Source organism: Gorilla gorilla, chromosome 14, assembly GCF_029281585.2.
Source record: "Gorilla gorilla gorilla isolate KB3781 chromosome 14, NHGRI_mGorGor1-v2.1_pri, whole genome shotgun sequence".
Classification (NCBI taxonomy): domain Eukaryota; kingdom Metazoa; phylum Chordata; class Mammalia; order Primates; family Hominidae; genus Gorilla; species Gorilla gorilla.
In genome coordinates this window covers 33,475,971-33,503,020 of record NC_073238.2, presented here as the reverse complement: position 1 = coordinate 33,503,020, position 27,050 = coordinate 33,475,971, and the positions used below count along the sequence as shown (strand labels likewise).

The following is a 27,050-nucleotide window of genomic DNA, read 5'->3' as shown; positions in this document are numbered from 1 at the left end:
AGAGCAAGACTCTGTCTCAAAAAAACAAAACCAAAAACATTATGTCGTGGTATGTGATTAATCTGAATTCAAAACATCTTAACATAAACTAAATGAAAATTATACAAAATTTTGCTTGTTTCATTGCATTCTCCTAATTCCTCTAGCATGTATTTAATTCTATTTGTTTTGAATTTACCAACAATTCAAACCTTGCTGAGAATATTTGCACTGTAAATATTTTTGTGATTATTGATTATATTCAAATGCGCTCTCATTTTCAAAGCAACGTGTATAAAATTATTATTAAAATTATACATAGCTTGAAATAATGTAATTGTCATGGGATACATTTATATATAATAATTAAAAGCACATTACAATGCTTGTACCTGATCTTAATATTACTTAACCTTAGAAATATAGAATAAATGATAGGAATAATATGGGAGACAAAAGACTGTGTGAAAAGCCACATATTGTATATCTCTGTTGTTTTTATTAAACTTTTTTTCCCACTGCACTTACAAGTAAATTTGTCATGGACCATGGTAATTTGTATTGTAATCTTACTGTAGGTACATTCTGTTAGCAGGTGAAATAAAATACATGATCAAAGTCAAAAATATATGCAAGGAAAATATAGAAAATCTAAGTTATAAAAAGCTACTGTTGGTCGCCGGTGGCTGGCAGGCGGGCAGCCCTAACACAGGCAGGGCTGCGAGTGCAGTCACCCAGGTCTGCAGGAGCAGCAGGCCGAGGCCAGCGGAGATGACCCCGATGAGCCCACTTCAAGTCGGGGCTGAGTGTGGGCGCATGGTTCCCGGCAGCGTGTGACCCAGTCCTGGCCAGCCGCCGCCCTCTGCGGGCCCCAGGGCTGCGAAGAGGCCTTCTGCCTGGGGCAGTATCAAGGCTGCAGAGTTTTCCTCCAAAGCCACACCTCGACTGGAAGGGGCGAGTTCGAGGACTCTGTGGGTGGTAGCCATGGGCAACTGCAGAGCTGCTGCTGTTGCTTTGCAGTGCCTGTAGGACCTATTTATTTCACTTCATCTATCAGTCATAATATCTGAGATAAAAATATTGAGGCAAGATTCATTTGACAGAATTTAAAATAGGAGGGAACTGAGGTTTGCCGAGCACAGCCCTGTATACATGCATTAATCCATCTTCAAATTTTCAAGAATTTTTTAAAAATAGGTCTTTACATAAAACATCTACTTATTTAAAACAATACGGAGGATAATTGACCGTCTCTGGTCTCTGTTCTGTTCTGACTTAATCTCTGTCCTTGGCCGTAAAATATCAGCACCTACCCAGGAAAACAAAATTCACCAGGAGCCATTGGATGAGGGACAAAGACAGAGAACCCATGTCTTTCCAGACTTCAGTCTTCACCCTTTACACTCTGAAGTATCAGTATACTCAGCACACTGATATAAGAAAAGCCATCACGATTATTACAAGCTAATTAGGAATTTGATGTCACTGGACTGTAGTGGCCAAGAGACCCAGAGGAGAGTTGTGATAGCAGAAATCACCTTAATCAGGGATAATTATGTGAGACAATTTGTTTGCCCACAATAACTATAGTGCATCACCTTGAGGATTTCACAAATGGAAGAAGCAGCAGGCCTAATGGAAATGCTTTGTTCTGTAAGAGATGTAACACTTTTTTTAAAAAGCAATGAGTAATTTTGTTAGCTGATTCTTTATGCTTCCAAAGAGCTTTAGAAAAGCACTATTGGGAGTGTCAAAAATTGATGGGGAGTCATCATGTGACTGTGCATATTACATGGCAAACACCTTGGCATTTTGACAGCTTCACAAGAGCCATATGCTTGGTTTCTAGGGCAAGGATTCTAGAGTAAAAAAGTGAAAGCTGCTTTATTAATACAATAGAAATGCTGTATCCTATGGAGTAGATTCTAGTAAAGAGACTCCAAATAATTTTGCAAACATTTATACTTCTGAGTTCAAATAAAGAATTTGAGCATTAATGGGACTCTAGGTTCATAATACAAAACTCAAGACTCTAGTACCATACAGTCTAGATGTGTCATGATCAAAACTCCCCTGTGCACCCCTTTACAGATAACCACTTCCCCTCCTAAAAGACCTGGAAATCATTCTTCTGTTTTCCATGCCTACAGATGTGCGTTTCCCAGAACATGAGACAAATGAAATTGTACAATGTGTAGCCTTTTCAACTGTCTTCTTTCATTTAGCAATATACATTCAAGATTCATTCTTGTTGTTGCATGGATTAATAGCTCTTTCTTTGTTATATGGAATAGTATCCCATTGTATTTCTACCACAGTTTGTGTATCCATTTGTATATTGAAGGACTTCTTGGTTGCTTTTTCTCTGTTTTTGGTGATTATGAATAAAACTGCTATAAACATTTTTTGTAGGTTTTTATGTTTATGTTACTTTTCAAGTCAGGTGGAGGATTTGATTTGATAAGAAATATTTGATTCTATCTATTTTAAACTCTGAAATTAGGTGCAAACAGATTAGGATTGGTATGTCTTCATGATTGATTAAGCCCCTTATATGACATGCTTCTCTTTACTTTTGATTATATTTTTTCTTCTGAAATCTACAGAGTCAGATATTGATGTGACTGCTTTAGCTCCTTCATAATTATTATTTGCATTGTATTGTATATCTTTGTTCATCTTTTTATGTTTAAGTAGTCTGTGTCTTTATATTTAAAGTGGATTCAAGGTAGGCAGCAAATAGTTGGCTTTTGCTTGTATTGTTCATTCTAGCAATGCCTGCCTTTTAGTAGACTTCTTACACTGTTTACATATAATGTAAATGATATGTTGGGTTTATATCTACTACCTTGCTACTTTTTTTTTAATTTGGGACTTCCTTTACTTTCCATTTTTGTGGTAGAATTACATCAACCATGATATGTCTTGCTTTTGTTTGACTTTTACAAAGTCTTCATTTCACTTTCATTTTGAAGGATATTTTTCATACTTAAATGATTGTGTTGACTGTTGTTTTCATTCTGTTTTTTTAACAATTCTAATCCTGTTTTATAATAAGTATTCAGTTATTCAAATCCTGGTTTTTCAGTATATGGTTGTTCTTTTATCCATGGCTACCGTAAGATATTTTCTGTATGACAAATTTCCCATATGAATTGTGATATGTCTTCTTGTGATTTTCTTTTGATTTATCTTGCTTGAGGTTGGTAGAACTTCTTGACTTTTTTTATTATAACTTCCAATCAAATTGAGAACATTTTGGTCCTCATTTTATCCTTTCCTCTGGAACTCCAGTTACATATGTGTTAGGCCAGTTGGCATTCTCTTGCATATTGCTGTGACTCTGTTCAATTTTTCCTTTCACATTTTTGTCTCTGTACTTTGGTTTAGAGATTTTCTATTGCTGTGTCTTCTAGTTTACTGATAATTTCCTTTGTGGTGTCTAACATTTTTCACCTCATGAAATCTTGATGTTGTTGGTATATTCCATTCCTCTCTTCATTCTGTTTATATTTTTTATTTATATACTTGAGCATATTTATGACAGCTCTCTTAAAGTTATTTTATTCTAATTTCCACATCTTGGTAATTTCTGAGCTTATTTGAATCAGTTTCCAACTCTACTCATTATGATGTATATTTTTATGCTTTATTACATTTATCAATGGTGGACACTAAAAATATTTCTGAGTGCTGGATTCTTTCTTTTTTTATTCAAAAGTAGTAGTCTTTGTTCAGTCGCAAAGTTACTTGTGGGCTAGGCTAATTATGTCATTTTATTTTTAAATATTTTAGGATGGATTTAGAGTAGGCTTCTCTAAGCTACTTTAGCCTTAGTATTAAGGAATTATCTGGTATTTAAGGAATTGCCCAGGGTCGACTAACGTCTTGGGTATTTTTATTTTATTTTATTTTATATTTTATTTTATATTTTATTTTATTTTATTTTATATGTTATGTTATGTTATGTTATGTTATTTTTTATTGAGATGGAGTTTTCACTCTTGTTGCCCAGGCCGGAGTGCAATGGCATGATCTCGGCTCACCGCAACCTCCACCTCCCAGGTTCAACCCATTCTCCTGCCTCAGCCTCCCAAGTAGCTGGGATTACAGGCATCTGCCTCCAAGCCTGGCTAATTTTGTATTTTTAGTAGAGACGGGGTTTCTTTATGTTGTTCATGCTGGTCTCAAACTCCCGATCTCAGGTAATCCACCCGCCTCGGCCTCCCAAAGTGCTAGGATTATAGGCATTAGCCACCGCACCCGGCCAGTCTTGGGTATTTTTAAAAGACTGTCTTCTCTGGCTGATCAGACATCATACGTCTCCTGAGTAAACTCACACAGTTCAGCTTATAGCTCTACAAAAATTTTTCCTTGATTTTAGAAGATTTAGCCTTTGTGTATTCATCTTACTATTCAATAACAACTCAAGTGGGCCCCATAGAAACTTCTGGAGAGTTTTTCTGTTTTGTTGTTGTTGTTGTCCTGGATGTGGATTTTGGCCATCGCCAACTCTCTGAACTCCATTTTCTGTTTCCAACTCATCAGGTCAACTGTACTCTGCTTTGAATTGCCTTTGCTGCCCTGAAATGTAGAAAGTACCTCCAAGGAGGAAACTAGGTTGATCATAATATTAATCTTATATTTTATTCTTTCAAGGATCTTAGTCTTGTGTTGCATGTAGACTAATGCTTAAACACAATGTAGCGGTATATTTTATCCAGTTTTCTTGTTGATTATGAAGGGAAATTAAATCCAGTAGTACCTCATGGCTGGAAGTGGAAGTTCATACTGTTTTCTTTTAAAGAAAAAAATCATGAATATTGTTTACTTCTCTTTTAAAATGATTTATAATTCATTTACCATGAAATTTATCCTTTTAAAGTGTACAATTCAGTAAATTTTATCATGTTAACAAGGTTATGCAGCTATCACTACTGTCTAACTCTAAACCATTTTCCACAACCCCAAAAGAAACCCTGCAACCACTAGCATTTACTTCCCATTCTCCCTAAATGCAGCCTTTGGATACCATTAAACTATTTTCTGACTCTTTGGAATTGCCTATTCTGAACATTTCTAATAAGTGATATGACATAATAATAATGTGTCTGGCTTCCTTAACTTGGCATATTGTTTTTAAGTTTCATCCATGTTATGGCATGTATGAATACTGTATTCCCTCTTACAGCTATGTAATATTCCATTGTAAGGATATAGAAATTTTGTTTATTCATTCATCAGTTGATGGGAATTTAGGTTGTTTTCAGTTTTGATTGTCGATAGTACTGCTGCTATGAATACTTGTGTACAAGTTTTTGGATAAACATCTTATTTCTCTGGAATAAAAACCTATGAACTATGACTAGAATTGGAATTTCTGGGGCATATGTTTCACTTTTTGGGGAACTACCAAACAGATTTCCAGAGTGGCTATACCAATTTACATTCTTACAAGCAATAGATGAGGAATTTAATTTCTTGACAATTTTGACAGCATTGGTTATCTTCCATTTTTTAAATTACTTACAGCTATCCTAATGGTTGTGAATTGGTATATCATTGTAGTTTAAATTTCCATTTTATTAATGACTAATGGTGTTGAGCATTATTACGTGGTTAAGGTTATGTGCATGTCTTGTTTGGAGAAAAGTCTATTCAAATCCATTGCCCATTTTTAAGTAGGTTATTTGTCTTTAGTTATTATTTTTGAGAGTTCTTTATATATTCTGGATACAAGACCCATGTCAGACATAACTTCACAATTTTTTTTCATTTGGTGAGTTTTCTTTGAACTTTCTAGTTTGTGTCGTTTAAACCTCAACAGTTTTTAATTTTGATAAAATTAAATATCTATTTTTCTTTGGTTACTTGTGTTTCAGGTGTCAAATCAGAGAAATTATTACCTAATCCAAAGTCACAAAGATTTACATATGTTTTGGTATGCTGTGTTTTCATTTTCATTTTAAAGCATTTTATAATTTGCCTTGTAATTCTTTCTTTGGTCCAATGGATATTAGGAATATGTTGTTGAACTTCCACTATTTTGTTAATTTTTCAAGTTTTATCGTGTTACTGATCTCTTATTTGATTCCATTGTAATCAGAAAACATAGTTTGCGTGATTCTAATCCTTTTAAATTTAGTGAGACTTGGTTTAGGGCCTAATACATGGTCTATCCTGGAGAATGTTCTATGTGCACTTGAGGAAACTGTATTCTACTGTTGTTTGGTGGAGTGTTTTATAAATACATTAAGTCTAGGTGACTTACAGAGTTTTTCAAGTCTTTTATTTCCTTGCTGATCTTCTATCTTAGTGTTCTACTTAAAAGTATTAAAATTTTTGTCTATTATTGTGAAACTGTCTATTTCTCCCTTGAATTACGTAAGTTTTTTCTTTATGTATTTTAGGACTCTGTTGCCATTTAATGAAATAAATAAACACATACACACATGTGTACAAAATTGTTTAATCTTCTTGATGGGTTTATGCTTGTATGATTACACAATGTCCTTCTCTCTCTATTAAACTATCACAAGGATGAAAAACCAAACACCGCATGTTCTCACTCATAGGTGGGAATTGAACAGTGAGAACACACGGACACAGGAAGGGGAACATCACACACCGGGGCCTGTTGTGGGGTGGGGGAAGGGGGGAGGGATAGCATTAGGAGACATACCTAATGTTAAATGATGAGTTAATGGGTGCAGCACACCAACATGGTACATGTAGACATATTTAACCTGCACGTTGTGCACAGGTACCCTAAAACTGAAAGTATTATATATATATATGTGTGTGTGTGTGTGTATATATATGCATATGTGTGTGTGTGTATATATATATATGTGTGTGTATATATATATAAAAAAAAGATGTTTTGTTATAAAGTCCATTTTATCTGATGTTGATATATCCACTCCAAGTCTCTTTTGCTTATGGCTGTTGGCATACTGTATATTTTTTTCATGAATCTTCTGTCAACCTATTTGTATGTTTGAATCAAAAGTGAGTTTTTTATAGGCATCATATAGATAAGTCATGTTTTCAATCCATTCTGCTTATATCTGCCTTTTAATTGAAGTATTTAATCTATTTACATTTAGTCAATAATAAGGTAGGGCATCTGCTACTCTGTTATTTGTTTCTATATGTCTTGTATCTTTTCTGTTTCTCTTTCTTATTATAGTCTTCTTTCATGTTAAACGTATGTTTGCTAGTATATCGTTTTAATTATCTCGTATTAGTGGTTTCCCTGGGGCTTAGAATTATCACCTTAACTTATAACAATCGTTTGGATTAATATCTATTTAATTTCAATAATATTTTTAAAACTTTGTTTCCATATAGCTCTGTTTTTACCCTTTCTCCGGGCTGTTATTGTCATACAAATTACATCTTTATACATGTTGTGCTGAACAACAAGTGGATTTGTAGGTGTTTCTTTGTGAAGTTATCTTCTAAATCAGGTAGGAGAAAAAAGTATTACAAATAAAATATATGTTTATGTATTTTACATTTACATATGCATTTACCTTTATTAGTCCTCTTTATTTCTTCATATGTATTCAAGTTACTGTCTAGGACTTTTACTTCAACCTAACGGGCTCTTTTTAGTATTTACTGTTAAGAACCAAACTACTTTTCTTTAATAAATGTTCCCTGGGTTGCTGTAAGCCTTTCCTTAATCTCTGGGATATGGAAACAGTGGCTCTGTAAATTTTTGTCAATTTTTCATTTCTTTATGGAAGAGGGATTTTAGATTAGCTCCTTACTTTATCATTTTTGGTGGCATAACACTCTATTTTGTAGGGTGTTTTTTCTTTTACCATTTTTACTGGATATATATTCAGTAGAAAATAAATCATTCTACCAAAAACAGACATGGACTTGTATGCTCATCACTGCACTATTCACAATAGCAAAGACATGGAATCAACCCAGATGTCCATCAGTGGTATAATAGTTTGGATTTATAAAAATGGTAAATATACACCATGGAATACTATGCAGCTATAAAAAAGAATAAAATCATGTTGTTTGCAGCAACATGGGTAGATCTGAAGGCCATAATCCTAAGCAAATTAACTCAGGAACAGAAAACCAAGTACTGCTTGTTCTTACCTATAACTAGGAGTTAAACATTGAGCTCATACAAATATAAATATGGTAACAGTAGACACTGTGGACTACTAGAGGGTGAAAAGGGAGCTTGGTTTAAAAACCACCTATCAGGTACTATGCTCACTACCTGTGAGATCCATACTCAGTATGTGAGGTTTGGAGTATGGATCCCATCTCATGTGTCAGCATCACACAAGATTCCCCTGTAACAAATCTACACATTTATCCCCTGTATCTAAAATAAAAGTTGAAAAGGAAAAAAAAATTCCAGGGATTTTGATGATCAGATGAATCTGATAACCACTCAACTAGTTGGCCTCTAAAGTCCTTTTGAATTAGATGTGCTGTAAACCTCACCTCCTCACCTCATGTGCTGTGAACCTCACCTCCTTCTACTTTATGTTTACATTTTTGGCTTTTTTGTTAAAATTATTTTTGCCTTCAGCGTTGATATTTCAAATAAGTGGAGTAGATAACAGTGTCATTCCTAGATAGCATTGTGTGCTTATGGCTGATATTAAACTTTTCAGCCATATATACTTTTTATATTCTTTATGAAAGTTTTCTTTACAACAATAATTATTATTTTTAAACAGTTTTTGCACCTATTGAAGTAACTATATATATATTATATATACAGTTTTTATTTTATTCTGTTAATACAGTGAATTGTATTAAATTATTATCAAATGTTCATTCAGTTCATCATCAACATTGCATTGTTGTGTGATCTCAAATGGATACTATTTTATTATTCTATTTTCCTGAATTTGTATTGCTCTGCGTTTAAAGGAATTTTGTATTTTTGTTTTTGAGCGAGATTGGCCTATAATTTTTCCTTTTTATATGACCCTTTTCAAATTTTGAAGTCAGAATTATTCTAGGTCATTATGTGAGTGGAGCAACATTTTCTCAGAATGAGGAAACAATGTCAGTCTGTTTCAGATGATAGTTTATTAATTTTTTAATTTTAATTTTCAGTTTTTGTGGGTAGATAGGTGTTCAGATGACACTCTTGTACTGAGAAAATCAACAGTTTATTTTCTCCTTATGACTTGCTTTACCCATTTCTTCATGAGGCTATATTTTCTACAGTTCATCATTTCCAATGTACATATATATATATGCATTTAATTTTATGTTACAGAATTAGGGAAGAAATTATTCAAGATAGACTCCTAGAAATACAATTATCAGCTCATGAATATGAACATAATTTGATAAATACAGCAAATTGCTTTCTAAAAGTTGTTCAGTAATTTTTGACCAAATAGCGTGTTTTCAAATTTTCTGTCTTATTTAGTAATATCCTTTTGTTTCACTCTTTATTAATCTAATAGGGGTCCATTTTTATTATCTGTTAGATCAATTTTTTTGCTACGTTTGTTTTCTATTTGTATATTTTTAGAAAATATTCTCATAATATTTGACTCACAAAACTTTATAGGTAATAAAATAAGTCTGACAGAGAGGGTTAAGTTCTAAAAACATGTATAATGGGTAAGAGAACATATGCGAATGTATGATGAGATTTATTTTGTTATCTTGCAGTGATATGTAACCAATAATTACCTTATTATCCTTACAATACTATAAAGTAGATATTATTATAATCCTAACTTTGTGTTAGAAGCAGCTACAATTTAGTGCTAAAGTTAGTGTCACAAGGCACACTGGTAGTCTGAAGGTTTGAATGCACAAAGAACATACGTATAACTGCTATATATTGCTTAAATAAGGATCTGATTACGGAAAACCTCTATCTAAGGATGTCTACCTGGTCTTTAAAATAAATTTTTATTAGTATTATTATTATTTTAAGAGACAGGGTCTTGCTCTATCACTCCGGCTGTAGTGCAACTATGTGATCATGGCTCACGGCAGCCTTGACCTCCTGGCCTCAAGTCATCCTCCTACCTCTAAAATAACAAAGTTGTGCCCAATTATATTCCCTGCTCTTTCTGAAGTATACATCAGCATGCTCACTTTTATCTTGCTACTTCAATCCCATGCTTGTGTTAGCAGTAACAATAATCAGTAGTAATTCACTATTTTGTTTTATATTAGGCTCTCACACCCAAACCCCAAGTCCTCATGCTCAAAAACCCAGGTTGCCTTGATTTGGTAATAACTTTAGCCCAGAATCCCTTTATCTCTCTGAATGGCAACATGTATAGTAGCTTTTAAGCTTGATGAGATTAAATTCCACATACCAATTTTGAGATAAATCTCAGGAAAGTAACAAAAGGGTGAAGAGGAGAAGCTTCCAAAACTTTTTAAAAAATAATTTAAAAAAGGGAATCACAGGAGTCTATAAAGGAACTATTTAAATATCATGATAATCCCCAAAGTCTCAGATAGCCAATCTCATGAATTGCAAAAGCCAATTAAAAAACAAACTTCGTTAAGTGAATTCATCTTGCTATGGTAGTTATTAACAGTATTTTGGTTGCTTCTCCCCCATATCAAGATGGTAAGAACTTTCAAATTGTTTACCCATAATTGCAAATGAGAACATATGTCGTGAGACAGAAATGTAGTGACCTCAAAGTTTGCAACAACTACATTTACCCTCATTTAATGTTCTGCCTCTATGCTTGCTTTGTCCTTATCTAAAGTGACTGTGCCAGTAAGCACTAGCACACATGCACGGGGCCTGAAGAAAACTAGATCCAAAGAAATGTAAATCCAGCAATGGGTCTAAGAAAATTAGAATTTTGTTTTCTCTAATCTTATACTTCTTCCTTTTCTTGAAAATCTTTATGTCAAAGGTTTTCAAATTCCATGCAACACAATATTTTGCCAAAATTATCGAATATTTTAATTATCACTACACAGTACTTGACCATACAACAGACATAAGTGGGTAAAACTGCCCAGATATAAAAATAGCTTGCTTTGGGATGTTATGGAAACATAGCCCATTAGAGCTGTAGAAAGACTTAGGAAATCTACAGAGAAGAGCAGGCGACAAAGACAAAAGTAAATGTTGTGACACAGAGTGAGTGCCCAGGAAATTTGATGAGCTTAATTGAGGAAAGGAGCCCAATCTTTAGCCCAGACTGATAGACCACGTTTCTTCTTCACATCTTCTGTTTAATTTTCACAGGCATTTCAGTTCTTCTGTTTCCAAGTCTAGTCCTCCTTTAGTCTCCCTTAACCCAGGTAACGGCATTTGTATTCCCGCAGCGGCTTCAGCCAGAAACTTCGCTCCTTCCATTTTCTCACTCCCACTTCCATCAAAGCTTTCTATTACAATTTCCCTTGTCTAAACCTTCCCTTTCTTTCTCCTTAAATGTTTCAGAGGGCTTCTAATAATCTCCAACTCTCTGCACTGATTTTTTTTCCAGTCAATTTCTCCTGAATGCTCAGAGCAGTCTTTAAGATAAATCTTTAAAAATAAGATAAATAAGTCAAACAACTTTAAAATGATAAACATGCAGTCATTCCTCTGTATACATGGGTTCTGTGTCTATGGATTCAATCAATCACAGATCAAAAGTATTTAGAAAAAAACAATTCCACAAATCTTCAAAATCAAAACTGAAATTTGCAACACACCAAGTACTACATTGAATTCACTTAAACGAAGTGATATGTAGACATTGTATTAGATATTATAAGTAATTTAGAGATGATTTAAAAGTATATGGGAGAATGTGCGTAGGTTATATGCAAATGCTACACCACTGTATACCAGGGAGTGAAGCATCCATGGGTTTTGGTATCTGCGGGGATCTTGGAACCAATTCCCCATAGACACCAAGGGACCATCATAGTCCCCATTGCTCTAGAAATATAATCCAGTCTCCATAACGAGCCCTTGATATCCTGTATTTTACATATTAACCTTCAGCTTCATCTCTTCTCACTCATTGGTCATTCACTAAATTCCTCCTTTCATTTTCTGAAACACATAATCCATTTCCACTTCAGGGAGTTTCCATTTCTCTCTTGTCTGCCTGAATATTGTTTCCTTCGGCTCTTCTATTGTATATCCTTCTCACTGGAACTAAATAAAAGATTATTCATTACACAGAGCAGAGAGAGGCTTTTTCTGAGCACCATTCCACCCTCTTCACTCCTTCGTTTTTTCTCATCTCACATTATTTACTACCTTTGTAACACTCATTAAACTTTTAATTTGCTCGTTTGATTGTCTTACATGTTTTTGTTTCTCTCTCCTTCCTGCATCTCCACTCCAAGACTGTGGGACTCGTGGGGAAAAACTGAGTGTCTTAGGATCACTATCATCACCCCAACACCTGGCCCAGAACCTAGCAAATAGTAGATGCCCACAGAATATTATTGATTCACTGAATAAATGAGTGTACAAGCTGCGAGGTGGTTACTTTTTACCTTTCAAAAATACCATAAAACTTTTTTTTTAAAAATGAGAATGTTATAATGGGGTCATACATATGTTTTTGTTGACACTGACTTCTTTTATTCAACATAATGCCTTTGAGATTCATCCCAGTTACTCTGTGAATCAATCGTTGGTTCCTTTAAATTGATGGGTGGTATTCTGCACTGACTCTGGACTTGGCCATGTGTCTTGTTCTGCTGAAAGGAATAATAGCACAAGAGAGTTTTGCATTGGGACTGCCCTCTATTGTTACTATTGGAATACTGAGGCCACCATGGAATTGAGCCTAAGCCAGTCTTTTGGAAGACAAGAAGCAATGATGTCCTGGTAAATGTTTAGGAGCTGGTTCTTGGGGTAAAGGGGGCAGAGAAGGCTCTGATTTGTAGTATTTTCCAATGTCTGTGGTACAAATACTCCCACTATGGCAGATTTCAAGCCACCAAGTGTATAATAACTACCTCACAAAACCCCTGATAATGTAAAACAAGCTCTCATTCAGGTATAAGTCAGCTCCAGCTGATGACAGATGAGAGACCATGTGGAGAGAATTTGGGGCCTGGCTGACAGTAAACCAGCTCATGTTGCTAACGTGGAGGCTACCAGACATATGAGGGTGGTCAGTATAGATTGTCCAGCTCACCCAGACTTACCAGATATCCTAGTAGAGATCAAACATCTTGGCCCAGACCAGAAAAGGTACTCATCTGGTTTGTGAACAAATATAAAATATAGAATGGTTCCTAGTTTAATTCAATAAATTTTGAGGTGGCTTAATATGGAGCAAAATCTAATGAATACAATTGGCTATCATTTCATTCCATATCACCTATGGGTATCTTGAATATTATAAACAAACAAATGATAAGCAGTTTCTGAAAAAAATGAGTCTGCAAGGCACCACAAAAAGTAGTAAAATTTTTGTTTTACTGAGAAAAGTGGCTACGTTGTTGTCATATTGCTAGTGTGCCGCTAGGTTCATGTGGAACTTGAATTATTTTTTTTAAACAGTGAAAATATAGGTTGTAATACCAGGAGTAAAAATAAACTGTCGACGCTAGCATCCCATCCTAGTTGATGTTGCATTTTTTTTTTCATTATATGTTGTTGTGACTATTGTTATAGAAAATTTCACACAACTTTCCTCTGTAATATACTGTATGTTAATACTAGCGGTCAGTGTTGAGAACCAGACCCAAAACTGAAACCAAATATTTGAAATACAAAGATTTAGAGATGTTCTGCTCCTTTTCTTTTAAGAAAAAACAGAATTTAAATCATCCTGGTGGCACGATAGGAGCCGAGCTAATTTTTTAAATTGAATTTTAATGCCGGATAATTTGCATAGAAATGAACCGAAATAGACCACTCAGAATTAGGTCCCTTCTTGTACAGTTGGACAGTAAGGAGATTTAACCGTTATGGACCTATGTAATGATAAGGGGAAGGAAGCACAGAAAACAGTCTTGATGATCATTCTCACACCCTAGAACAAGATATTTGGATTTTCTTCTTTACATGGGCTCTTAGGATATGTATATATGTACTGTATAAATTCATTTCTTACTTTGTAAAACCAAACCCATTCCCATTAGTATGAATTCCTTCAACTTTCTCTCTTAAGTATCTAACTTTCTTAACACATCATCTCCCAACTATAAATTCGTCTCTTCCCATTTATACACTAAATTCTTGAAATCAGCTATTACATCATGTCAGTTGTCCCCAGGTCATCATTTCCCATTGATTTCTCTTGAAGTTTTCTTTAGTTGTTTGTTTCATTCTCCACCCTTTTCTATTCTAGGCCCCTGTTGGCTCATTATCATGGCTACATTATCTGGGCTTTTCTGCCTCTAGCCTTTATTGAGATTGGAGAATAAAAGGAGGTGGCAGGAGATTAGAGGGAAAAAGGAGAGAAAGGTCTGGATTTTACTCAGTTTCTCCTCCCTGCCACTTCACTAGAATTCTTCTAGTAATCATCTATCCTTGAGTATTTATACCTTGTAGGTCCCTTTATGGCTCTAGCTCTCAACAATTTCTAACCCTCTACTTGTCTCTCCAGGCCAAGAGTAATAAAGCTTCCTGCTGGCTCTGGTGGTAGGATGCCTCATTTAATCCTGCCAAGATTTTTATAGATAGTTGATTCTCATATTATATTGAAAACCTTTGCCAAATAGGTTTTATGTTTTCTTCTGTGGCCTTGACTAATACACTTCTTGACCCATTGTAATGGGTCTGCTTGTTGCTCAACACTTATAAAAATGTGACCCACCAAGCTATTTCACTAAATAAATGGCTTCTGGTTTTAGGGGGAATTTTGTCATTCTCCTGTGAGAAGGTGTTAAAGGTACTTTTTTTTTAATAGCATGCTTTTTTTTCTGTATATTTTTCTATATATTCAATTACCCACTGAGCATCTCCACTTGTTTCCATATGCACACTTCAAATTCATTATGGACAATATTCAACTTATCTTTCCCTTATGTAACAATTCATAAAGACATTTTTTAAATGAATGAACTCCTGGAGTTGTGTGTTGTCTTGCTAGCTCCTCAAGCAAGAAAATTTTGCACCAATTTTGTTTCTCCCTTACTGTCAAATGTAGTCAAGTAATAGGCATTATCTATATAAACTTTACTTCTGAGTCTGTTCAATTCTATTTTACTATGATCCTCAACTAGCCCAACTTCATTACACACTGGATTGATGCAATAGGTGTCATCAACTTATCTCATTATCTTTATGATTTTTTATTTGTAATACATTTTCTGTAATCAATCAAATTGCTTAGTCTAAATATATAACATTAAACCTCCTAAAATACCTCAATCTTTCCATTGTCCTTTTAGCAAAGTTGAGATTTCTTAGTAAGACTTAACAACATCATTCTAAAATTGATTATTCTACCCAGGCTTATATCTCACTCTCTTTGTTATTAGTGTGAGTAATTCTAGCTAATGTAACAAAATATCATAAAATTTTAGGTACTTAGCCACATGAAATGATACATCTGCTCATGTACCTATGCTAAATAGTGTTATGGTTGGTGACTGGTCACCCGTCAGAGATTGAGCAACCCAGGTTTCTTCCATCTTTATTTTTGAAAAGTTTTATTTTGCTTTTAATTGTCACATAATAATTGCACATATTTATGGGGCACAGTGTGATGTTTCAATACATGCATATATTCAGTAATGATAGAATCAGGGTATTCAGCATATTCATTATCTAAAACATTGATCATTAGTTTGTGGTAAGGACTTTTAAAATCCTTTCCTCTAATTATTTTGAAATATGCAATATTAACTATAGTCACCCTGCAGCCAATAGAACAAATAAGTACTTGGGTGATGAAATTATTTTGTGCAACAAACTCCCATGACCCAAGTTTACCTATGTAACAAACCCGCACATGTACCTCTGAACTTAAAATAAAAGTTATTAAAAAAAAGAAATGCTACTGATATTTTTGGTTGATGCTGTATCCTGCAACTTTACTGAATTTATTTATCACTTCTTAGAGCTTTTTGGTTGAACCTTTATATAAAATCTATGTATAAAATCATGAAATAGAAACAATTTGACTTCCTTCTTTCCAAATAGATCCTTTTTATTTATTTTTCTTGCCTAATTTCTCTGGCTAGGACTTTAGTACCATGTTGAATAAAAGTGGTGAAAATTGGCATCTGTGTCTTGTTTCAGATCTTAGAGGAAAAGCTTTCAACTTTTCTCCAGTTAGCTGTAGTTTATCATTTTTGGCCTTTATTGTGTTGAGGTACATTTTGTTGAGAGTTTTAATCAAACAGCATTGTTGAATATTGTCAAATACTTTTTCTGTTTATCAAAGTGATAGATTAGCTTGTGTCCTTGATCCTGCTAATGTGCTATATCACATTTATTGTATTATGTAGGTTGTATTATCTAGAATGAATCCCATTTGATCATGGTGAATGATCTTTTTAATGTGCTGTTGAATTTGGTTTGCTAGTATTTTCTTCAGGATTTTTGCATCTATTTTTATCAGAGATATTGTCCTGTCGTTTCACATTTTGTTGTGTCCTTGACTGGTTTTTGTATCAGTTATGCCAGCATTGTAGAATGAGTTTGGACGAATTCTGTCATCTTCAATTATTTTGAAATAGTTTGAAAAGTACTGATAACATCTTTTAAATGTTTGGTAGATTTCAGTAGTGAAGCCATCATATCTGGAGCTTTTCTTTGATGGGAGACTTTTTATTATAGATTCTATGTTGTTGCTCACTATTGGTCTCTTCAGATTTTCTACTTTTTCATAAATCAATTTTGGTAGGTTGTGTATGTATATGTTGGCATGTAGTTGTTCATGATAGTCTCTTATAATCCTTTGTGTTGCTGTGACATCAGTTGTATACTGTTTTATTTCTGATTTTATTTGAACCTTCCATCTACTTTTCTAAGTTAATCTAATTAAAGGTTTGTTTCTGTTCAAGGATTTCTGTATTGTTTTAGTCACTATTCCACTTATATCCACTCTCATTTATTTCTTTTTTCTACTAATTTTGTGTTTGTTCTTGTTGTTCTAGTTCCTTGAGGGATGAGGTTAGACTGTTTATTTGAGATTTTTTTGTCTTTTATGGCATAGGTGTTTATTGCTGTAAACTTCCCTCTTGGAACTGCTTTTGCTGTATTCCATAAGTTTTCATATACTGTGTTTCCAATTTCATTTGTCTCATGAAGTGTTTGAATTTTCTTTTTAACTTATTCATTAATCCATTTGTTATAGAGGAGTGTGTTGTTAAATTCACATGTATTTAAATGGTTTCTAAAGTTTTTACTGTTAGTGATTTCTAGTTTTATTCCATCATGGTCAAAAGAGATACTTTATTTTGATTTTTACAGATTTGCTGAGATTTGTTTTGTGACCTAACATCTGATCTACCCTGAAGACACTTCCATGTGCTGATGAGGAGAATGCATACTCTTCAGCTGTTGAGTGGGATGTTCTGTGAATATCTGGTAGGTCCACATGATCTAGAGTGCGCTTTATATTTGTTGTTTTTTTTTTTGCTGAATTTTTGTCTAGATGATCTGTCCTTTGCAAAAAGTGAGATATCGAAGTCCTCTATTATTATTGCATTAGAGTCTGTCTCTCCCTTTACATCTAATAATATTTGCTTTATATGCCTGGGTGTTCTGGTTTGAGATTCATATATATTTGTAGTTGTTATATCCCCTTACTGAATTGATCCGTTCATCATATCATGACCATCTTTGTCTCTTTTTACAGTTTTTGACTAAAGTCTATTTTATCTGATCTAAGTATAGCTACTTTTGCTCTCTTTTGATTTCCATTTGCATGGCATATAGTTTTCTCTTCTTTATTTTTAGTCAATATGTGTCCTTACAGGTGAAGTAAGTCTCCTGTAAGCAGTATATAGTTGTATGTTTTTAAAATGCATTCAGCCATCTTTTAATTACAGAATTTAATACACTTATATTGAAGGTTATTATTGATAGTTATGGATTTACTGTTGCCATTTTGTTCATTGTTTTCTGGTTATTTTGTAGGTCTTTGTTTCTTTCTTCCTCTCTTCTGTTTGCTTTTGTGGTTTCATGGTTTTATTCCATTCTCTTTTTCATTTGCATATATGCTGTAACTTTTTTCTTTTTTGTTACTCTGGGGCTTACATAACAAATCTTATAGTTCTAAAGGTTTATTTTAAGCTAATAACAATTTAACTTTGATTGCCTGCAAATATTCTAGACTTTTACCCTTCAACCCAATTTATAATTTTCTTGTCTTAATTCACATCTTTTATGTGGTTTATTTCTAAAATCTTATTGTAGCTATGGTTGTTGTTGACCATTTTGACTTTTAACCTTCATACTGTATACCACCACTACAATAATGTAGCACTCAATTTAATTATGAGTTTACTTCTACCAGTGAGTTTAAATACTTTCATGGTAGTAATTAACATCCTTTCACCTCATGGTGGCAATTAACATCCTTTAAAACCGTCTTTTAAGCATTTCTTGTACAGCTCTTCTAGTGGTGATGAATTCCATCAGCTTTTGCTTGTCTGGGAAAGACTTTACTTCTCCTTCATATTTGAAGAATAACTTTGATGACTACACTGTTCTTGACTAGAAGTTTTATTTTTTTCTCTCAGCACTTTGAATATATTATCCCATTCTTTCCTGGTGTGCAAGGTTGAGAAATATTCTGAGAAATATGCTGATAGTCCGAGCAGCAAGATACAGCCATGAAGTCCCATATAGGGGGATTTCCTCATAAGAAAATGTCTTCGGCTGCAGGAGTTTGTAAGGCTGCTGTGCTAGCTTGGGTACAGCCTCATCACTGGGCATGAGTGCCTGTTCCTTGGGGAACAGGGTGCTGCCACATGGGCTCAGGTGCTAAGGTTACAGCTGTTGTGCTGGTCCTAGGCTCTGAGTAGACGGAGCCAAGATACCGCAGTCACTGGGATGGAAAGATGGAGTGCCTTCTTGGCAGTTTGTTTCCATGGGGTTAGAAGTTGTAGGTGCTCAGCTGCAGAGTGGTGCGCTACCATTAGTAGGTGTGGTGTAGTGGCAGTGAAGCCTAGGATATGGGAAGATAGAGTGGCTACTGGCCCCCAAATGAGAAGGCACCCTAGCAGTGGCTTCAGTCTCAAGATGTCATTACACTGCAGCAGCTTCGATAATGGGGCAGGATGAGACACAATGTGAGCTCCTTGTTTGGAGTAACATAGACATGTGAACTCCAGGCAACTCCTCAGGCTGGGCCTAGGACCTGTAAGGACTACAGTGATCTCCAGGAGCAAAGATTGTGGGTGTCCACATTTTAATTTGTGTTGCTGAGGGCCTCCTGCATACCTTTTCTCTGTAAGGAGAGTCTGCCCTGGCTCTGACCTCATCCCACTAGGAGAGAAAAGATGGTAAAGGCAGAGAGTGTTCCATTCCCTTTTTTATATGGCCATCCTGAGTCTCCGTGATCCACATGGTCTCTGCCATTTCCTTGTTGTACTCCAGGGCTCTCTTTCATATATTTTAGTTGAAATGTGGTTATTTATTTGTTTCTTTGGTCCTTTTGTGTGATGGCCGGGGAGGAGGTTGAGTGTTAGGAACTTCTAGTCAGCTATCTTATTGGTGTCACTTCCTCTTGCATCTTCTTGATTTAAGATTTATTTAGGATCCCAGAGTCTTCTGCATCCTCTTGGCAGACAAAGGACTAAAGAGTTAAGGCAGACTTCATTATTACTATGTTAGTCAAATTATTTCTTTTTGTTGATAAGAATATGATATTTTGTTGGTAAGAATAGGACATACGGCCTTGCTTAGAAGAAAGGTGACTAAGAATTGTAGTTCCGGAAGGGGAGCTATTTTCCAGTAACAGCTCTACACTCTAGAAGAAGATATAAGAAAATTGATGAATACTTAGTTCCCTGTAATTTACTCTGTCTCCTATAATCTGAGCTTTTAATTTCTCCAGTGCAGTGGTTATCTGATTATCCTTTGTAGATAATTTCCTTTGTAAGTAAATTTCTGTACTAGGGAGAACTTCACTTTTCTTCTTTGTCTACTAACATACTTCAGGCCTCAGATTTTTCTTACCTGCTCTTAAGTCTTTAACAAAGCAATTTAGACTCTATAGCTGTTTGTTTAACCTGCCTTTTCCACTAGGACTGGGATATTTTTCATTTTTCTCATCATTAAATTCCCAGTAGTTAGCAGAAATTCTGGATAGAATAAAAACTTTATTAATATTTATTGAAGAAATTCATACATCACTTAAGCCTGTTCTTTACGCATTTAATTTTTAGTAAACTCTTTACTGAGGTGTAACAGAAACATAAAAAATCACAAATCATAAGTGTATGTATAGTTTGATGAATGATGAATCACCATTGTATTAGTTTCCTATAGTAACAAATTACTACACATTGGGTGGCTCATAAGAACAGAAACATATTTTCTCTTAGTTATGGAGGACAGAAATTCAAAATCAGTATCACTGGATCAAAATCAAGATGTTAACAGGGCCACACTTCTTTCAGAAACTCTGGAGAAAAATCTGTTTCTTGCCATTTCCAGCTTCTGGTGTCCGTGAGGATTCCTCGGCTATTGGCCACATCACTCTCACATCTTCAAATCTCTTTGCTCCAACTTTATATCAATCTACCACTTTATGTATAAGGTCTCTCTTAGCCTTCCTCTTACACGGATACATGTGATTGAATTTTAGGCCCAGTTAGATAATCCAGGATAATCTCCAGATTTCAAGATTCATAAATTAAGCACATCAACAAATACCCCTTTTTTCAAATATAAGGTAAAATTTATAAATTTCAGGAATGAAGACATGAATACCTTTTGGGAGACTACCATACCTTCACATGAACTCAGCCACAAGACTATTTAATAGATTGATCTAAAGAACATTACCAGCCCCTAAGTTATTCTTCCTTTTAAACTTTCTATCAGTTTTTGACTTTGTTAACTGAAGAGTAATTAGTCCCCTGACTTCTAACAAAATGGATTACATTTGCCATTTTAGAATTTATATAAAGTAATACAGTTTGTTTTAACTATTGTCTGACTTTTTCCTCAGCATACATCTATGTTTTGGTGTACAGTTATAGTTCTTTTATTCTCGTTGTTATACGCGGTAATCTATTTTATTAATATACCAATATTTAGTCTATTGTTGATGGGCATATGGCTTGTATTACAGTTCTGCTACTAATAGAACTGCTATGAATATTTCATACATGCCTTTTAGTATATATTGTATGTTGGACATACAACTAGGAGAAAATTAGTAGAATTAGTGTGTGGTAGAGTAGTATATGTGTGTTCACTTTTGGTATATTCTTCCAGCTTTCCAAAACGATTGTGTAAATGCATGTTTCAGTAATAGTCTGTGAGAGTTTCTGTTGCTCCACATCCTAATTAACATCTAGGAGAGTATTACTTTTTCAGTTTAGCCATTCTGATGTATATAAAGAAATATTGCATTAAAATTTCAATATGTATATGAATAATTATTAATACAGTTAAGCAAACTTTCATATGCTTATTGAGCATTTGAATATCTCCTTTTGTAAAGGGCTTATCAAGTTTTTGCCCATTTATCCATTAGTCTGCTTTTTTCTTACTGATTTATGAGCGGACTTTTAGTATTTTCAGTAGAAAGTTTGAAAGGAGGAATATCTTGGGGGCTGCTTATATGCTTAGTAAATTTCTTTTTCCAAATTATTAGCTGCATTTTCACTCTCATAATGTCTTTAATGATGATTGATAATGTATTTTAATGAAGTCTAGTTTGTCATTTTTTCTTTCAGGTTTAAAATAATTTGTCATATTTAAGAAATCCTTGCATATACAAAAGTCATGAAAACATTCTCCTATATCTCCTATATCATCTTCTAAAAGCTTTATTTGTATTTATATAGAGATATATATTATTCTGAATTATTTTTGTGAATTTTGTGAATTTAGAGCCAAGCTTTTTTGTAGTTGTTTGCTCAAGGTAGGAGTATAATTGCCAAGCATCATATTTTTGTTTCTTCTCTTCATTATCCTATTTCTCATAGATCAGGTGACTATATACTTTCTTTTTTGTTCCCAGAATCTCTAATGTGTTTCACTAGCATGTTTCTTTTTTCTTTACCAATACAAGATTTCAATATATAGTCTTTTGTTTAACTTTTATTTTTATTTCAGGGGTATATGTGCAGGTTTGTTTTATAGGTAAATTATATGTCACAGATGTTTGTTATACAGATTACTCTGTTACCCAGGTAATAAGTATAGTACTCAATAGGTGGTTTTTGGATTTTCCCCCTTCTGACACCCTTCTCTCTGTATAGGCCCCAGTGTCTATTGTTTTCTTTTTCATGTCCATTCCTACTCAATGTTTAGCTCCCACTTATGAGTGACTACATGTGGTATTTGGTTTTTTGTTTCTGTTTCTGTGTGTCTTTGCTTAGGATAATGGCCTTCTGCTTCATCTATGTTGCTGCAAAGGACATGATATCATTCTTTTTTATGGCTGCATTGTATTCCATGGTGTATATGTATCTTGTTTTCTTCATCCAGTCTACTATTTATGGGCATCTAGGTTAATTCCATGTCTTTGGAAATGCAAAGAGGCAAGAATAGTCAAGAAAGTTTCAAAGGATGACATAGTCTACCATATATGAAGAGTTCTTGTGTCTTCTTTCAAAATTTGAAGAAAGTCTTGATATATGTAGCGTATGCCTTCCTTCAGAATTTCTTTGGATATTCTTTCCTCTTTGTATTTGCATATAAATTTTAGAATCAGCTTGTCAATTTGCTAAAATATATTATTAGAAATGTGATTGAGATTGCATTAAATCTATGGATCAATTTGGGAAAAATTAACCATTATCAAACAACATTGCTAAATGCACTAGTTAACTTTAATAGCTTAAAATATTTTCTACATATATACAGATACACAGAAATGTGTATATATATATATATATATATATACAGAAAAAAATGTTTTTCTAAAATTATATTCAACTCTTTCGGTTATTTTTAAATACACAATGAATTATAGTTAACTATAGTCACCCTACTGTGTTACCGAATACTAGACTTTATTCCTTGTGTCTAACTGTATTTTTGTACCCATTAACCATATCCTCTTTATATCTCCCTCCCCACTACCCTTCCTAATCTCCAGTAGCCATCATTCTACTTTCTCTATGAGCTCAATTTTTTTTAGCTGAGATATGAGTGAGAAATATGAGTGAGAACATGTGATAGTTGTCTTTTCATGCCTGATTTCCTTCACTTAACATGATGTCCTCCAGTTCCATCCATGCTTTGCAAATAACAGGATTTTATCATTTGTATAGCTGAAAAATATTTCACTGTGTATGTGCACCACAGTTTAATTGTCCGTTCGTCCATTGATAGACACTTTGGTTGATTCCATATTTGGCTATTGTGAATAGTGCTGAAATAAACATGAGAGAGCAGATATCTCTTCAATATACTGAATTCCTTTATTTTGGATATAGACCCAGGAATGAGATTACTGGATTATATAGTAGTACTATTTTTAGTTTTTTAAGGAACTTCCATAATGTTCTCCATAATGGCTGTACCAGTTTACATTCCCACCAAGAGCATACGAAGGTTCCCTTTTATCCACATCCTCACCAACATTAGTTAGGAAAAAAAAAGAAAAAAACACAATGTATGTTTCTTTAGTCAAGCTGTTCAGAAGCTGTCTATTAAGCTGACTTACACAAATATCACATGTTCTCACTCATATTTGGGAGCTAAAAAAATTGAACTCGGAGAGAATAGAATGGTGGCTGGGAAGGGTAGTGCGGAGGGAGAGATAAAGACGATATGGCTGATGGGTACAAAAATACAGTTAGAAGGAATAAGGTCTAGTATTCGGTAGCACAATAGGGTGACTATAATTAACAATAATTTACTGTATATTTAAAAATAACTAAAAGAGTTGAACTGGAATGCTCCTAACACAAAGAAATGATAAATGCTTGAGGTTATAGATGCCTCAGTTACCCAGATTTGATCATTACACATTGTATGCCTGTATCAAAACATCACATGTACCCCATAATATGTACAAAAAATTTCAACTTTTACGTTATATTGAGAGGGTACATGTACAGGTTTGTTTCATGGGTATATTGCATGATGCTGAAGTTTGAGGTATAAATGATCTCATCACCCAGGTAGTGAGCATAACTGACTGCTAAAATATCACTTACATTTTCTTATTTCACCTGACAATACTTAAGGTGTTCCTATTGCACTGTGTAGCTGAGATTATGTCATGAATGTTGTAGATCTATGGTAAAATACTTAAACATACACCTAGTTATGTGCTGCATGTCTTCCTGACTAAATTGGAAGATTCTCCAGACCACTAGATTTTGCCTTCCTTTGCATCCTCCACTACTGTTGGCACAAAGTTGGTACATTATTTTTGCTGAAATTGTCATGTTCATAATTAAAAATGTAACTGTTTAAATAAAAAAAGATATTGATAAGAAATTCTATAAAGAAAGGTGTATATCAACTTTGATAAGAAGATAAAACTGATGCATGACATAATACTAAAATAAAAATAAGGTAATATAAAAAAAATCAGAATAGTATCAAAATATATAAAATTGAAAGTGTGCTTTCCATCCCTGCTCTTACCTCTCCAGTTTCCCTTGCATGTATGCATACACATGCACAAACATAAACGCATCTGAATCTACTTTATTAATTTTATTTAATTTTTATTACCATATCTGTGGTTTCTTTAACCAAATACAAGCAGATTCAAATATAGATTAATACTTTTTGCCTCTTATCATTTAAAATGAGTATTCATTTTACATATCTGAACTTTTTTTGTTTACTTAATAGTATGGAAGAGAGCTTTTAATATCAGTACAGAGAGTTCTAATTATTTTTACCATTTCATATTATTTCACTCTATGGATAATTTATTTAATTTGTATCTTATTGATAGGTAATGAAGTTTTCTATTTATTTTATTATAGTGCCATGATAAGTAATAGTGAACATATACCATTTCTTGCGTATCCAGACATATTCATAGAATAAATCCTCAGTAATAAGATTTTATTTCAAAAGGTATGCATATTTGTAAATAGAAAATTGCCTTTATAAGTAGTTTAATGTTTATCTAAATGCCTAAATCTTTAGCTTCATATCTTACCAGTCTCCTAACCAGCATCTTTTTCTTCTAAACTGATGGATGAGATCTGCTTCTCAGAACACATCATGTTGTTTTACCCTCCACATTTTGCATATGCTCTTCCTTTTGCCTAGAATGCTCTCCCCTCAACCCTGCTGTCCTAAGATCCTATTTTAAGATTCTACTAGACTATCACCACATTCTGTTACATCAATTAACCTTCCTTTATACCTGTCATAATTGGCCAATCCCTCCTCTATATTCCAAAACTAACCTGCAGATACTTCTATCATTGCAGCTCATTTAATATTTCAACAAGTGCACGAGTATCTGTGTATGCCAGGCCTTCTGTTACTTGTTGGCAATAGAGAGTAAATATGATGTATTTCGCTCTACCCTCAAGGAATTCCAGTCTAGAGGGGGGATATAAAGGTATTCAATAAAGAATAGCAAAATCATTTCTAATTATAATTATGCTGTGCACTATTAGGAACATGTATAGAATAGCGAAAGAACATATAATGCCAGAACCTTCCCCGGTTGCTGTGGTCATTGGAAGACTTCTTGGAGAAATTCCATCAAGGTTTAGTCCTGAGGGTACATATACAGGACATGGGCAGATTGAGCAAATGGATATCATTATGTAGCTATATAGCATTTGGAAAAGGCCCCAACAGCAATGGAGCCTGGCACACTGGAAGACAAGGGAAGTTAGTGTTCAAGGAGGAGAAAAATGCAAAATAGGGCTGTGGAGGTAGGCAGAATCCTACATTGTAGTAATTTGTTGCTTTCTATTTCCCAGCCTCACTGCTATTTTTTCTGTAATCCATAAAATAATGCCATCACATTATAAACTTTCAGTAATAAATATTTGAGAATAAATAAATATATGATATTCATCAATAGTGGATGAAAATTGTCAAAATTAGTATCAAGTCAGAATGCTTCACACCTGGAAAAACAAGTGCCGAGCAGTGCCTCCCTCATGAGGGATATCTAGATCTCTTCGGCAATCCTTCCTGCTCCCCTCCAGGTGTTCTATCATCTTAAGGTCTAGGCTTCCACCAACTGCCACATCAGTGAAAATGCAAGAATTGCAATGCAGAGGAACAGATTTCCATAAACCAATAAGGTCATTTCAGAATATGGGAGGTAGAGAGACTCTGAGAAATTGCTTCAAGACATAAGGCATTGAGGAAAGAAGGTAATAAGAGGGAAAAGAGAGATTTCGGTCTGGAAATTACTTAGGCTAATAGTCCACATAACTCCACATAAGCCAAGTCTCAGTATGTTGGTCAAAACAAGCAAATTCAAAGTTATACAGGAGGGGTGGAAAGAGACAAAAAGAACAAGGATAACTTTTTTTCTGTAGCTCCAATACAGTCTTCAAGTGCAGACTGTGTGTTTAGCATCCTTTTATCCACTACAGGGAAAAATAAGATAAAACATCCTAAGCAAATCACCCGAGAAGTCTGTAAAAAGTTCTCACAGCAGAAACTGGATAAAAGTTAAGCAGCTGCTGATAGTCTGCCCCCACTTAATCAATGCTTCCCTATTACCTCTACAGTATGCCTAATGTCTTTATTATAGTAGCATCCAAGGCTCTGACCACCTCCTATCAGCACAGATTCTCTTTCCGCTACTACTAACTTAATATCGTGTGCTCCAGAAATAGTAAACCAAATGTAGGTCCTGAATTCATTGGGCATTTTATGCTCCTCTGCCTTTGTCCATGCTGTTCCCTTCCTGGCTTATTTTACTCCAACCTCTCATCCAGATCTCAAATTCAGCACTACATCTGATCTCCAAGCTTACTCTGACTTTGCCAGGGACATTTAGACTTGCCTTTTCCTAGGTTCCCATATCACTACATGC

The 27,050-nt window shown here is 34.3% G+C and overlaps 1 long non-coding RNA gene across 1 annotated transcript; it reads left to right on the top strand.

Moving 5' to 3' along the window:
* The first annotated feature begins 7,333 nt into the window (after positions 1-7,333).
* On the top strand, positions 7,334-17,470 carry LOC129526139 (uncharacterized). Its single transcript, XR_010130481.1, has 2 exons — positions 7,334-7,451; positions 17,351-17,470. It is a non-coding gene; the product is annotated as an uncharacterized lncRNA (long non-coding RNA).
* Positions 17,471-27,050: the final 9,580 nt, after the last annotated feature.